This window comes from Tupaia chinensis, unplaced genomic scaffold (genome assembly GCF_000334495.1).
Source record: "Tupaia chinensis unplaced genomic scaffold, TupChi_1.0 Scaffold145396_1, whole genome shotgun sequence".
Taxonomy (NCBI): Eukaryota; Metazoa; Chordata; class Mammalia; order Scandentia; family Tupaiidae; genus Tupaia; species Tupaia belangeri.
This window is the reverse complement of record NW_006205257.1, coordinates 3689993-3706412: the sequence shown is the minus strand read 5'-3', so window position 1 is coordinate 3706412 and position 16420 is coordinate 3689993. Positions and strand designations below refer to the sequence as shown.

Here is a 16420-nt window from a genome sequence, read left to right as displayed (position 1 = left end):
GGCCTGCCTCCTTTTGGAGGTCTAAACTCAACAAAGACTCTTGTGCTGGAGCCAAGTATGGAAGAGCTTTTGTTTCCAGACCATCTCTTCCCTCCCTCCACCCCATCCTCCATTCCCCTGCCAGATACCCCGAGGCCCTGCTTAGACCTCTATTAGCCTTACTCTGCTAACTTATTTTTGAAGCAGCGTTTTTTAGAAGTGCAGTTGTCTTCTCTTCTATGCTATGGAGTGGTGAGCACCTTGTGCTGTCCTCTTCCCAGAAGGACTTAGAGTTGGGTCCCAACTAACTGCCTCCAAGGGTGCTTGCTGTCCACCTCTCTTCTCAGACAAAATGGTCCACAGAGTGGTGGCCTGAGCTCCAGGCCAGCACCCTTTAGGAACTTCTCCCCTGGACAGACTCAGCACAAGTCAGTCATCTGTAATCATCCTCCCTTGCCTCTTAGCACCTGGCTGGCTTGCTAACTGTTCGTAAATACATAAAGCAAAACTAGTAGGTACAAAATACACATTTTGGAGAGAGTGAATTTTTTTTAGAAAAATTAATTGCCAGAGAGCATACACATTCACCAGAAAGAGACAGACAAAGAAAGGGAGGGAGGAAATACCTGTCCCCTAATGGGGTATGATCACACCCCAATCCTTTTTTTCTCCATTTCTTCATCCAGTTGGACATGCATCCAGCATGATTTTCCAACTCCTGGAGCCGAAATTCAAACCATAGTTGACTATGGAAGATCTGACTTCCTTAACCACTAGGCCACATGGCAGGCCTAAGAGTGAATTAAGACTTTTGATCACCTTAAGATATTATCAATAGTTTCAAAGTATGTTGCCCTATTAAGAAATAGCAGAAGGGTTAACTTACAAGAAGCCTTTTGTATCACTCAGTGTTTTTAACAGTGTGTTATCTGTGGAGAAGAGCATCTGGCCCCAGGTTTGATGGAAGATAACTGGCTACAAAGGTAAGTTCGGGTACCTACCTCCTTTCCAAAATAATCTTCAGTCACAGCTGGGTCACTGTGGGTTTGAGTGCCTGGAAATAGGGTCTCCACTAGGGAAAGCTATTAGTCAACTCACAGTATCTGGAGGGAGACCTCCCTTTGAAGCCCATGAACCCTCCTCCCACCTCCTCAGACCTCACTTGTCAGCCAGGAAGAATGAGACTTGAAAATGGGCCACAGTTATCCTCCAATAATGAAATTTGTCAAGGAGTCACACTCCTGTCCTGAACATCCAGAATACGACCTCTCTCTCTTGAGGATGTCTGTCATTAGAGCACATGAGACACAAGAAGGTAGGCAGCTAAGGTGGAGAAGTCGAGGTTGACTATGCAGCTCAGCACCCGGTCCCACCCTAACTCAACGACCCACAATGAATACGCGAAGCAATGAGGATCCCAAACTAGTGAACTTATCTTTGAGGATAAGTTTCAATGAGTAACATACATGGTTCGTGCACCCAATGGATCTGCTCCACATGCACACACGTGTGCAGCAGTACAGTACAAGTGAATGCAAGCTCTGATTGTGGTGACAGAGGGCCTGGGCCAGGGACCATAACTCACTAAGTAACCTTGAGCCAGTCATCACTCATCTTCATCTCTGAAACAAGACAGCTTTCTTAAACACCAAGTAGGAATGCGATGAGGAAATGAGTGGTCCTTCTTGGAAACCTTTCTTTCTTTCTTTGGGTTACATACTAGGAACTTTCTGTCAGACCAGGGTTTGAAAAGGCCCTGGTACTGCTGTGTGTCTGTGGCCAAGTCTACTTTCCAGAGCTCTAGCAAGGGTTACCAGGGATGTTACATGTTGATACCTGAGCCAAGAGCTGGGAATGCACTAGTTCTCCTTTAAATGATGACCCGCAGGAACCAGTGTGAGAAGGGTTGCCATGAGGCCAGCCTCTCGGAAGACAAAGGCTTTTAAATGCTGAGCTGCTGGCTGCAACTGAAGTTGCAAGTGCATTGCTTGGAATGGGGCAAAAGAGAAAGAAAAGGGAGAGCTGCTGTAGGCAGGACACAGGCTTCCTGACTTCTGGGAAGAGTGGGCATTTGCAGGACTGATAAGGCCAATTCTTCCAGGCCTTTCAGTGAGCTCATTAGAGGAAGGGGTATGGTAAGGAGTTACACTGATATTTCTATTTTCCCCGTTAGAAGCAACTGGAATTTGCACCATCCAGGTCAGATGGAAAATAGAAGCTGGGAAAATCTGACACTTTTCATTGATTTGCTCTCTTTGCCATCGCTACTCGCGAGAGGAAGAAATGTGACTTCAAAATTGCAATTAGGAACCAACCTGCTAAGGGTTCCTCACGTGAGCTCACGTGTGGTGCTGATCACGGGCAGGTCTCGTCTCTTTCCTGAGCAGGTAGGTTCATTCATGGTTTCGAGCAGGAGCTCGCGGTGCAGACATGTCATGCTTTCCCGCTATATAAGGCTTGCAAAGGCTACCCAGCACTTTCTTCTCATTTTTGGTCAGGTCTTGGAAAGGATGGCAAATTTTCCCAATGTTTTAAAAATATTAACTTCCTTTCAAACATTCTTTAACCTTTAATGTTTTGTAACTTGATGAAAAGGTCATTTTGTTCTGAGGATGCTGCTTTTTCATAATTGTTCAGCTATCAGGGTGAATTCCATCCAAATTCTGAACCCTTTCATGGGATCCAAGCCACAAACGCGTGTGTGCACACATGCACACGATAGGTGAATATTTTCCTGTATACATCTATGTACCCATGCATATGCATTTATTGTATGTATATATTGATTTATTTGTATCTGTGCATGCATGTATAGTCACACGGACTTTGGTTTAGATGGATATCTTTAGCATTCTCTCAGAATGGCTTATTTCTAATAGGAAAGTAGCTATACAACTTACTCTTTTGAATGATAAGTTTTGCTAACCATTCATTATGCATTGCACATGTTCCTGATTTTTTTTAAAGGAGTTTAGTCAATTTCTAATTTAACATTTCGTTGCTGTCCCTACAATAAATGCCTGCAGAAACCTAGGAGAGGTGCGATGTTTTTCTTTCCGTCTTCTTACACAGTGTCACTGGCTCTAGCAGCCCTTTTCCTTTACTTTTACCTTTCTCAGGGGATGTATTCTTAGAAACAGATGTCTGAGCATGTTTGATTTATACTTAAAATAAGAATAGAGTTAATAAGTAAAAGGAATAAGAGCATGAAGGAATTTTTTACAAGGAAACTGAATGAAGTTAATGTCTGGATCCCTTAGTACGCATTTTACTTACCCAAGAGGAATTGGGTGTGGCCTCCTGGATTTCTTGATCTGGTGATTGGGTTTTGTTTGTTTGTTTGCTGCAGGGCACATGCACTTGAAAGGGAGAAAGCAAGAGAGAAATCAGCTCCCAGGGGAAATGGCAATACCACATTCCCTTCTCCTCCATTCTCCTCTTGGGACTTTGGGCACACACACACACACACACACACACACACACACACACACACACACACAAGCATCCGCCATGTTTTTCCTGCTGCTAGGTTGAGGATTTGAATTACAAAGCATGCTTTGTAGGATTCAGCCACCTTAACCCTCTGGCCATCTGCTGGCCCACAGTGATTACGTTTTTTTTGAATGAAAGATCACCAGGGGCCAGCAGATGGCATAGTGGTTAAGGGCACTGGACTCCCACATGACTGACTGCGGTTTGAGTCCTGGACCTGACAGCTCGCTTTCTCTCTCTCTCTCTCTCTCTCTCTTAGTCTGTCCCTCTCTGGTCAGCTCACTTAAGTCTTTGTAGATTCATATAAATAACAAATCTGAGCTAACCTGTGTAATAAATCAGTAAGGGCAGTATATATGAGTAACACTCATATTAAACTCGAGAGAGAAAAATTTATATTTTTTTATAACACTCGTATTAAAGTCAAGAAAAATTCATATATATAGATATTTTTTTTCCCCTATAGGGCATGTGCTTTTGCCAGGGAGACACAGAAAGGGAGAAAGCGTGAGAAATGGTCATGCCACAATCCCTTCTTCTCCATCTCTCCTTCCTTTTGGGATTTTGGGCTCACACACACACACACACACACACACACACACACACACAAGTGCCCAGTGTGTTTCTCAAGCCCCTGGGCCTGATACTCAAACCATGCCATTAGTTCTGTGGGTTCAGGCTGTCTGAGGACTAGTCCACAGAGCCAACCCACTGCTTTTTAAAAGAATACAACTTTTACCTTAAAGAAAAATATCTTTAAAAGGTTCCTGGCTAGAATAATAGTAATGAAATGAAACCAAGCCTGTGACCATTATATAGAACAACCCAGACAGTCTCCGTGTGGGGCCAGGTCTTCTAGAATCTGGTCATCAGGAGTCACGCATTGCCTATTCCTAGCTCTAGACCTTTTTTAATTTTTGGCTTTTTTCCATGATCTTATTTCTGACTTCCCATGTTTCTGTGTGTGAGATGCATCAACAATATAAAAGAATGTGTAAATTCTGTGTATGGTTTAAATAATAATTATAGGGCCAATACCTTTATAACCAGTCCTCAAATCACCTGACACCTCCCAATTTCAATTCCCTCTCTTGGACACCACCACTATCTTTATTTATTTATTTATTTAATTGTGATCACGATCTGCCTTGCTTTGTAGTTTTATGTGTGCATCCCTGTACATGTTCATAAATGAAGTCATATTGGGTGACTTATTCTGAGTCTTTTTTTTTTTTTTTTTTGGAGAGGTTTTTTCACTATAGGGCATGTGCGCTCGCCAGACAGACAGAGACAAAGAGACAGAAAGTGAGAAATCACCCTCCAGGGGGGATGGTCATGCCGCAATCCCTTCTCCTCCATTCTCCTCTCGGGATCTTGGGCATGCACACACACATGCCCGGCGTGAGTTCTAAGCCACCGGGTCCGGGACGCGAACCTCAGTCAACTACATGGGAGTCCAGCGACATAGCCATTATGCTAACTGCTGGTTCCCTTATTCTGAGTCTTATTTCTTTTACTAAACATTGCGTGTGAGACTTAACTAGGTAGATGTTATATAGTTGGTCTATTTTCAATGCTCTAGGCTATGCATACCTTGTAATATATTAGGCTTTTCTTTTTGTCCAGTTTTTTAGCTATTATAAAATATGTTCCCATGGGGGCCAGTGGGTGGCGTGGTGGTTAAGAGAGTTGGACTCCCACATGGCCAACCGCAGTTTGAGTCCTGGACCTGGAGGCTTGCTTTCTCACTTTCCCTTTCTCTCACTCTATCCCTCTCTGGCCAAATTAAAAATAAATAAATAAATAAATAAATAAATAAATAAATAAATAAAGTTAAATGAAATAATTCTAAAAAAGCAAAACGTGTGCTCCCATGAACGTTCACGTGCCATAAAGCACGTGCAAACGATCTCCTCCACTACACACATTTAGAGTGGGATTGCTTGGTCATGGAGTATGCACATCTACAACCTTCAACTGTCTCCAAAGTGATTGTCTCACTTTTCCATCCTACAAGCAGTTTTTGTTTTTTTTTTTCTTTTTTCTTCATTTTGTTTTCCCTATAGGGCATATGTGCTCACCAGAGAGACAGAAACAGAAAGAGAGGGAAAATGAGAAAGAACCCCTGGAGGATTGGCCACACAACAATCCCTTCTTTTCTATTCTCCTCTGGGGATTTTACTCATGCACACACATGTGCCCGTTGTATTTCTGAAGCCATCAGATGGATTCAGGACTCAAACCACAATTAGCAATGTGCGATCCAGTTAACCACCATGCCATCAGTTGGCCTTCACAAGCAGTTTTGTTGTTGTTTTTTGAGAGAGAGATTTTTGCTATAGCGTATGTGTACTCACTGGAGGAAGAGAGACAAAGTGAGAAAGCACCCCTCAGGTCGGATGGTAATACTGCAGTCCCTTCCCCATTCTCCTCTTGGGATTTCGGGCATGCACACACATGTGCCCAGTGTGAGTTTTAAGCCTCTGGGTTCAGATTCAAATCATAGTCGACCACGTGGGGATCCAGCACCTTAACCCCTATGCCACCTGCTGGCAGTTTTTAAAAGTTTTCTTGTTCTACAACTTTGTAAATATACAATATTGTTAACTATGCTTTTTCTTTATTTTAAATGTTTCCTAATCTAGTGGTTGTGGTTGCTGACTCACTGTGCTTCATTTGCATTTCCATGATTACTAACGCGTTTGAGCATATTTTCAAGTGTTTGTGGTCATTTGAATCTGCTTGTTTCTGAGGTGCCTGTGTAAGGCCTTTTTCTATTTTCTGTTGGATGTAAGTTTCATATGATTTCACTAAAGTCATTTATTGGGCAGTTTGTCTCCTGTAGGGTTGAGACTGTGGATCACATCACATCAAAAATGTTTCAATGGGCTCCCTGCTTGCATTGCCTAAGACACTATAGTCTGCAGGTAATATGCTTCCTACTCACACTAGCTTAAGGAAATTGTCTAGAGGTAGATGCTGGCTCAGTTTTATCGACAGGAAGCCCTTTTTTTCCTCTGCCCTCTGACTCTTCCCTCTGTTTTCAGCATCATCACATCCTCAAGGTGTTTTATCTCATAATTTTGAGAAGACCACAAGTGGTAAGAGAACGTCCTTGTTTCTTTGTCCACATTCAACAGGGAAGAGAATAACAGACATAGTTTTGCATTGACTCATGTAATCTCCGAGTCCTTCTCTTCAGTTTTCTGGGGCCACTTCTGTGGATCAGTAACCATCACTGGGGAATGCCATGCCCTCATTGTCTGATTGCCTTCCTGAAAATCCATAGTAAGATAAAATAAATAAAGGACCAGCAGTTGGTGTAATGGCTATGTCGCTGAACTGCCATGTAGTCAACCACGGTTTGAGTCCTGGTCCTGGTGACATAAACTCATGCCAGGCGCGTGTGCGTGCGTGCTCAAGATCCCGAGAGGAGAATGGAGGAGAAGGGATGGCTGCATAGCCATCCCACCCACCCACCCCTGGGGTGGGTGATTTCTCGCTTTCTGTCTCTCTCTCTCTCTCTCTCTCTCTCTCTCTTTCTGGTGGGCACACGTGCCTTCTATAGCAAAAACCTCTCAAAAAAGATAAAATAAAGGGACCAGCAGTTAACATAATGGCTATGTCGCTGGACTCCCATGTAGTAGACTGCGGTTCGAGTCCCGGACCTGGTGGTTTAAAACTCACACTGGGTGTGTGTGCGTGCATGCCCAAGATCCCGGGGGAGAATAGAGGAGAAGGGATTGCGGCGTGACCATCCCCCCCCAGGGGGTGATTTCTCGTTTTCTGTTTCTCTGTCTCTCTCTGTCTGGTGAGCACATGCACCCTATAGCAAAAACCTCTTAAAAAAAAAAAGATAAAATAAATACTGGGAGACAGGAGGTCAACCTCAAGCAACCACCACATGTACTGCCAAGTCTGTAGGATTTTTAAAAAATTTATTTTCTTATTTGCATAAAAAGTTAAAGAATAAAAATCTCCTCTTTTGGTATAAATTCATGCAATGACCACTAAATCACTATCGGCAACAGTTCCTTTACTCCAGAAACCTTCTTGGGGCTGCCCTTTGTAGTCAAACGACCTACCTGCCTTAACTCCCACTCACCATGCCAGGAGCCACTGAGCCATTGATCTGTTTTTCATCCCTTTAGTTTTGCCTTTTCCGGGATACGGCATGAATGGAATTATACAGTGTGTAACCTTTGGAGTCTGGCTTCTTTCACTTAGTATAATGCCTTTGAGATTTACTCTTGTCATTTAGTGTATCAGTGGGTTTGTTTCTTATCATTGCTGAGAAGTATTCCTTTGTTATGAGAGTACCAAGTCTGTTTATCCATTCATCAGGTGAAAGACAATTGGGCTGTTTCCAGTTTAGGGCAGTTGTAAATAAAGCAGCTTATACACACATACGGGTTTTGTGTGAATGCAAGTTTTTATTTCTCTCGGGTGTCGATATCTGAAAGTGTGATTCTGGTTGGTGTGGCAAGAGTATGCATAACTCCATAAGAAGCTGTCAGACTATCTTCCCAAATGGCTGTCTCATTTTGTATCCCCACCAGCAATGAATGAGTGCTACTTGCCTCTCTAAAGAGGTTTTAATGGATATGAAAGTGCTTTGTAAAGAGTGAGAGCGCCACACCAGTTGCCAAGGTGGGAGAATTAGAAGATGGTATTTCTTTTCTTTTCTTTTTTTTTCTTTTTTGGAGAGATTTTTTGCTATAGGGTGTGTGTGCTCGCCAGAAGGACAGAGAGACAGAAAGTAAGAAATCACCCTTCAGAGGGGATGGCCATGCTGCAATCCCTTCTCCTCCATTCTCCTCTCGGGATCTTGGGCACACATGCACATGTGCCCGGAGTGAGGTTAAGTCACCGGGGGTCCAGGACTCAAATACAGTCGACTACATGAGGGTCCAATGACGTAGCCATCATGCCAACTGCTGGTCCCCAGAAGGCAATACTTCTATACTCATAACTCTTGTGGGCTCCTAGCTAAACCTTCTGAATGGTGATGGAATATAGTTTCATTTCCAACTCATTGTTTCTTCAAAAGGGGAACAGGCAAACCTCAGTCCACCTGTTTTGTAAAAATAAGGGCACAACCCTGCCTGCCTCTCTTGATTGGTGTTTCATTGTATTAGGCTGTCAGACAAGTCATGATGTATTTTGCTATGATTTTCTATGCAAAAAAAATGTGTCACAAATTTTCCGACAACCCAATATAATGAAGTGCAAGATTCTATAACCTAGTTTTTTTGTTTGTTTGTTTGTTTGTTTTTCCTGAGTTCACGAAGTAAAATGAAGAGTGATCATTTGGAGCGTCGTTACCTTAATGTGACAAGAATTCAGCAAAGGAATGCATCCGCACGTACTATCAGAGTGTTGGAGCTGGCAGGGGCCTCAGCCATTCTCGTTTCAGAGAAGATAATCTATTACAAACTCAGGTCTTCAGGATCGTAGCCTGGGATTGCCTAGGTGGGACAAGATCAGCTTATTCAAGGTGGGGCCTCCCAGAACACAGAGTAGCAGCACCCCACCCGTGCTGGGCTGGGACAGGCTTGTGGTCGTGGGAGCTCTGCATTCAGTAACAGAAACGGGGCTGGACTGTGGAGTGCACAGTGGCCAGAGATCTTGCTTTTTTACATCCCCCAAGCCTTCATTTTGTTCATTTCAGTGCCCATTTCTGAGGCACCTTCACATTTCAAACGTCCTGAGAATATGTTTAATTAGAACTTGGCCATACAGCCTTTTAAAATAAAACAGAAGGGACCAGCTAATTATATCGCTCAGCATTCTGTGGCAAACATATATTTTTTAATAAAACACTTTCCTAACCAGAGTAATCCCTTGAGAGGCAAATCCTCATTTATGAGAAGTTTCCCAAAGGGAGTTAAAAAGAAGATGCCGTATAGAGAAAAGAGACAAAGAGAGCAGGGAAGTGTTTTCAAAGAGCTTTTAAAAGATACACTCATTCTGAGGTTAAAACCCAGGTAGTTTAAAGATGAATTTTTTTTATTTCAAATGTCTTGTACCTCTTGCATCCTTGATCTCCCTCCCCCACTCCTTTTTTTTTTTTTTTTCCTTTTTGATTATTACTACAAAATGCCCATATTTTTCATTCTGGTAAAATTCATAAGTACCATATTTAAATAAACAAGTGATTTTCTCAAAATGCATTTCATCTCCTGCTGCTTCTCCTCCCCTCATCTCTCTCTGAGAATAACCCCGTCTCTGTTCATGCTGGAATGGAGACAGAGTGGATGGAATGCAGCATGTGGTGCTGGCGATGGGGGTCTTTCCTGTAGTCTCACAGCTCGGGAGGGGAGAGGGAGGACTTGAGTCTCCCTGCAGTGTGTCTCTAGAAGTGCTGGTCGGATTGGGTCATTTCCATGCATGAGCCCAACAGCCACAGTGGGTAATAGCAATACTAGTGATAGCTGATGCTTGCTGGGAGTTGACTCCATGCATGCCAGGCCATAAGCTAAGAAGTTTAGGTGTCTTATCTCATTTGATCCTTGCGCTATTCGGGAAATGTACTGTGTAGTCAAGGAAGGTGAGACAAGAGGTGAAGGAAGGTATGACAAGTCTCGTGGCTATCAGCAGGGGCAGAACTTGAATTCGAACTCAGGTCTGTCTGATCCAGTACATTGGTAGTGGAATACGCTGTTAGACACCAGGGACACCTCACTTTCTAGAATATACTTTGTGCCTCTGTATCTGGTACCCCATGAGGCTTGGGCACCACATTTTTCAATTAAGTTCTGGGTCAGTCGGCGTCCTAGTGGGAAAGAGAGGACACACACGTATTAGGATTATTCATGGAGGATTTCCTAAAGAGAGCCCTTGCAAAGGAGAAAATAAACAGAACTGTTGCTAACCCACTCCTCCAAAGTGGATGGGGAAGAATTGGTTATAGGTAGCCAAGAGGGGATTATGGTAAGGGCCAGCTTCAGAGGAGCTGTGATCTTCAGGAGAGTGTCATGGCTCAAGACAACTCACAGGGAGATGACCAGGGGCTGGCATATGCAGACTGCCCTCAATTCTCTTGCTCTACTTTCCTGACCAGACCTCCTTGGATAATACCACCTGAAGCTAGTGGGCAAAGGTAAGACAATGAAGCTGCCATCCAGGTTGGCACAGTACATGAGGACCCCTAAAGGCAAACAACAGAACACTAACATGAGTTCAATGCATCTTGCAAAGCACCCAGCCTGTACAGCTCTGTGTTGGGACTAGAGAGAGGGGAAAGTACTACTGTCCTTAAAGATCTTAGAGTCTTTGGAGGTGTCTTAGATTGAGTGAGGAGCTCTTCATTTGGCTAAAGGGTTAAATGACCTTGCAGGCACACACAAGCTGTGGAAGATGCTCTTTCAAAGCTTGGGATTTCCCTTGCATGAGCCTCTTGTAAGGACAAGAGAGACACCCTCAATTAACATTCCTCACAATCTGCTGCCATTTGCAAATGCTTGGGCAAACTCCTGTGGTTGGCCCTTTTACTTGAGATAAGATATCTATAATTCTCCTTCATCAAATGCTTAGTAAATTAAATTGCATAGAAAAAATACAAAGAAAGTCATTCATCATCTCCTTCTCCAAAGACAACAACCATTAATGGTTTGGTATAACTCCTTCTGCTTGCTTTCCCCTGAGCTTTTCCTGTATAGTTATGGTAATATTGTGTTATGTCATTTTTCATTTTTTTTCTCTTGTGAGAGAGAGGACAGAGAAAGAGAAGAGAGACATTTCTGACAGGGTCTTACTGTGTTGCAGTGCTCCTCCTCCCAGTGAGCTGAAATCACAGATGCACAAAATCATGCCCAGGATATTCAGATTGGCCCAGGAATCCAACCCAGGCCTCCCATGTGGCATCCAGGCTTCCAAGTGGTGGTGCTATCTGTACCACCTTGGCTGGGCCTGGATTTTGAATTTTTGATTGAATATTGTCATAGTATTTTTACACATTATAATAAATCTTTGCTAAACAGATCTTTAGATGGTTACATAATATTCCATTGTATGAATGCTAACATTATTAATATCATCACTCTTCTACTGTTTAGATGTTTAAGTTATTTTCTGTTTTTTTTTAATTGATATTATAGTAGGTTATAATTAATACCTTTGCATATAGTCACTTTTCCATGTTTCAGATTATTTCTTCAGGATGATATCCCCAAAATAAAGTTACTAGGCCATAAAGTACCTAGCACAATACCAGAGACAGAGTAGACAGAACTTCATCCTTAGCCTTTTTTTGAGAGGTTTTTGCTATAGGGCGCGAATGCTTGCCAGAAAGACAGAGAGAGACAGAGAGATAGAAAGCGAGAAATCACCCCCTAGGGATATGGCTATGCCACAATCCCTTCTCCTCCATTCTCCTCTCAGGATCTCGGGCACACACACACATGTGCTCAGCGTGAGTTTTAGCCACCGGGCCCAGGACTCGAACTGCGGTCGACTACATGGGAGTCCAGCAACATAGCCATTACTCCAACTGCTGGCCCTCATCTTTAACTATTGTTCTGCAATTCATAGGAGTATTGATATAAGCTTCCTCCCACCTACCCCACCCCCACCACCATAAAACAAAAACAACAAAAAACCCCAGCAACTTCCCCAAGGGCTTTTCTCTAGAACAGCACTAGAATATATAAGCCATATTATATTTTTACAAATTTTATTTATCATTATTATTATTTTAAACTTGCTATAGGGCACATGTGCTCACCAGAGAGATACAGAGAGAGAGAGAGAGAGAGAAGGAAAGCAAGACACCAGGTCTAAGACTCGAACTGTGGTAGTCCAGCAACCTAACCACCATGCCACCTGCTGGCCCCAAGCCATATAATTCTAAATGCTATAATAACCACCTTTTGAAAAACAGAAGAGGGCTGGTCTTGTAGCCTAGTGATTAAGAAACCTGACTCCCACATGGTCAACTGCATAGGAGTCTTGGCTCCAGAGGCATAACAAACATGCTAGCATGTGTGCATGTATGCCCCAAATTTCAACAGGTTGGAAAAATGGAGGAGAAGGGATTGTGGTGTGACCACACCCCATTAGAGAGTGTTTCCTTCCTCTCCCTCTGTGTCTCTGTCTTTCTCTAGCAAATGCATATGTCTCTGGCAATTGTTAAAAGAGAAGCAGAAGAAAGTGAAATTAAGTCTAATAATACATTTAACAAATTGTATTCAAAACTTTATCCTTTTAATGCATAAGCAATATAATAATTATTCAGATATTCCACATTCTTAATGTAAGCCTTTGAAATCTACATATCTTTTATACTTGTAATACATCTCAGTTCAGACCAGACTCATTTTCAGAGCTCAGTATCCACACACGTGACCAATAGCCACTGCATCCAACAGTGTAAGTCTAGACCAGGAATCTATCAGAGATTGTTCCATTATTGCCATTCACCTCGCCTGGAAATCTAGGCACCTTTGAAAGCCACCCTGACCCTCCTTACTGGCATTCTGGATCAACAGTGTCTTGACGAGATGACCACAGATGACACAACTTCCATAGATGGGCATTTTTTACCTGTTGTCCTCATTTCTGCCTGGATATTAGTAAATCTCAGACATTTCTTCCTTCCCGGTTTGTTTAGTACTCTTTCATGCAGTATTTATTGGGTACTTTCTGCATGTGAAGTCCTGTGTCCTACCCTGGATATACAGGTGAACAAACAGATCTTGTCAGTGTTCTTGGGGTTCCAATGGGGGAGACAGACTCTAATCAGATTATTGTACAAGTATGCAATTTCGAACGGTGATGAATGCTATGAGGGAAACATACACTGGGAGATGACAATCCCTTAATCACAGCTTGGGTGGTTGCCCTTAGAGGTGTTTAAGAGAGGTGGTCCAGTAAAGGACTGGCTGCCTTGAGGATTTTGATGTGACAGATGAGAACTGGATAATACAATCCCAAGGTCCCTGCTGGTTCCAAGCTTCCATAAGCTACATTTGGAAAGTTTCCAGGAAGGACAGCAGCTCCCCAGTTCCTGCATTAGTGGCCCAGTTCATCTGTGTGTGTTTACCCTCCCCCAAAAGACGTGAGACCAGATGGAACACCAACAGTAATGAGGAAGCCAAGGCAACTCATTGATTCGTTCATTCATTCATTCATTCATCATGTGTTCATGCATCATTTCTTCCTGAGTCCTGTAAGATCAGCCACTATTCTGGACATTCATAAAAGCTTAGGCCAGCGTTCTCTGGTCAGGCTACACTGCCCACAGGGCACACTTTCCCAGAGAAGATAACAATTTAAAGAAGAGGAGAAAAATAAATCAATGCTAATAAAACTCCTTTCCTGGTTCCCAAAATGACATCGTCAACAGTGGCTGATGCTTTGAGCCTGTGGCTGCCTGGGCAGTGTGAGGCCTGGGTGGACATAATCAGGCAAGCGCCTCAAACCTGGCCAAATCAATAAATGAGAGGCAGAGATGAAGGCTGCTGGGTGAAGGGATGCCGAGATCAGGGGGCAAACCATACCATTCCTCTTCTACCTCTTGAAACGGGACCAGGACCCTCCCTTCAGCCTGAAGTCCCTGGGGACAGGGTAATTTCAGCTGCACTTGATGTAACCTATACATCACTGTCTTCTCAACCAGCTCTCAAATTAAACTCTGATGTATAAAGTTAAACAAAAATGAGATAAAAATTGGCAGAGGTTGAAGAGGGTCAAAGTAGTCAAAACACAAGGTAGACTATTGTGCCTTTTGATTTATGTTATTCTGTACACTTAGAAAAAAAAATTATAAATCTCCCTGAGACTTTTTCATTGAGAATGAGGCATTACTAATTTATTTTCAATAGACTCCCAGGTTTCTCAACGGGTAAGAGGCCTGTAGCTATTGTTTCTAGTGAAGATGCCACAGCTTGACCTAAAATATGGACTGTGGTGATCAAAAGTATCTTACAAAACTTGTATCTTCAGGCAGTAGTGTGAACGATCCTCCTTACACGGCTCCTGACACAGACTGCAGTATCGGCTCTGCCTCACTTTCTTATTTAATCCTCACAAACCCTTCAGGAATGAAATATACGGAATTCACTGTCTCGTGATAGTTGAGGGAACTAAGGCTTAAAGAAGACGCATGTCTTCCATAAACATGAACAAATCTAGCAGGTGTTGAGACACAGGCATCAACAGGACAATGACTCTCTCAGAGATCTCATCTTCCCATGCGAGAGAAAATGAACGAGTAAAATGACTAAAACTAAGGCATGATTTATGGATAAAATTAATTGCTGTGAAGAAAATGAGGTAGGATGAGATCATAGAGAAATGGGGGATACGGAAAATGAAAGGGGGAACTTGACAAAGGAAGTGACACAACCAGATGGACATTTTTGAAAGATGGCAGAGGATTCGGTGTGTAGAATTCATTTAGGGAGGCAGGGATGAGATCAGAGAGATGCCAGTTGGCCAGTTGTCCAGGTGAGACATTGCGGTAACTTGGGCCAAGGTAGTGGTGTGGTGGTGGTGAGGTGAAGAGCCAAGATTTATTTTGCAGATAAGCCATCTAAAAAGGATCTCTGAGGCCAGGTAATGGTATGATAGTTAGTTGGTTAGAACCCACAGGGCAAGTTGTGTGGTTCAAGGCCTGGATCTGCTTCTATTTGGCTGTTGGGAAAATCATGATTCATTTTTGCATAGGAAAAAAACAAAAAACAAAAAAATACATCATGACTTTCCTGACCACCTAATAGAAACACACCAGGCACGTGTGCACGTGTGCCCAAAATTCCAAAAAGAGAAATGGAACAAAAGTAATTACAATATAACCATCTCCCATGGAGGTTGCTTTCTCAATTTCCCTTTGTGTGTCTCTCTCCCTGTGGCCAGTGCATACACATTCTAGCAAATTAAAAAGAGAGAGAGAGAGAAAGAAGGTTTCCTTATTTCCTAACCGTGGCGCCAGTTGGCCAGTTGTCCAGGTGAGACATTGCGGTAACTTGGGCCAAGGTAGTGGTGTGGTGGTGGTGAGGTGAAGAGCCAAGATTTATTTTGCAGATAAGCCATCTAAAAAGGATCTCTGAGGCCAGGTAATGGTATGATAGTTAGTTGGTTAGAACCCACAGGGCAAGTTGTGTGGTTCAAGGCCTGGATCTGCTTCTATTTGGCTGTTGGGAAAATCATGATTCATTTTTGCATAGGAAAAAAACAAAAAACAAAAAAATACATCATGACTTTCCTGACCACCTAATAGAAACACACCAGGCACGTGTGCACGTGTGCCCAAAATTCCAAAAAGAGAAATGGAACAAAAGTAATTACAATATAACCATCTCCCATGGAGGTTGCTTTCTCAATTTCCCTTTGTGTGTCTCTCTCCCTGTGGCCAGTGCATACACATTCTAGCAAATTAAAAAGAGAGAGAGAGAGAAAGAAGGATTCCTGGTTTCTACTCTGGTGCCTTTTCCACTGCACAGCACTTTCTGCAACTATGTCCTGATAACAGTGCACCCACGTCCCGAGCAAGCTGCTCCTCCTAGGGAGAAGCAGATGAAGACAGGTGGCTCTGTGAGGAGATGAGACAATACAAGCATGAAGCAGGGCTCTGGACAGGAGGGCATCTGGTCCTGGGTGTGTGTGTGTGTTGGTTTTTGATAAATGTAATCATCTTCAGCCTTATTTTTTCCCCAAGGAACTGGGAATTCCCTCTATTCTCTCCTTAAGCTCCGCCAGACAGAGTTGTTTCCCTGCCACTGTACTGAACTTGCTCTGCTTGTGGCTCACTTCTATGCTGCCAGCCTGGGACCCAGAGAGCTGTTCTAGGACAGATGGACCAGATGTGTGAGTTTCCTGATACAGTGGTATCTCAGTGGGTGCTTGACGCCCACCTGCCTGGCACTATGGGATGGATTTCTGCACAGATGCAACCTCTGTGGGCAGAGGCCAGGATGAGGTTTATGTGGCTGTAAAGACTTGCCTTCGA

General features: G+C 43.2%; 1 long non-coding RNA gene across 4 annotated transcripts in view; it reads left to right on the top strand.

Moving 5' to 3' along the window:
- LOC114006029 (uncharacterized) overlaps positions 1–16420 on the top strand; it is an 89354-nt gene that overhangs the window by 8906 nt on the left and 64028 nt on the right. For 2 of the 4 annotated variants that reach the window (XR_003547802.1, XR_003547800.1), the window contains exons 1-2: positions 735–962; positions 2153–2366. The exons of 1 other annotated variant lie outside the window; for it this stretch is intronic. This is a non-coding gene — a long non-coding RNA (uncharacterized LOC114006029). Of the gene's footprint in view, positions 1–734; positions 963–2152; positions 2367–16420 lie in introns of those variants that run through there. One more of the 4 variants, XR_003547801.1, reaches the window with a different exon arrangement.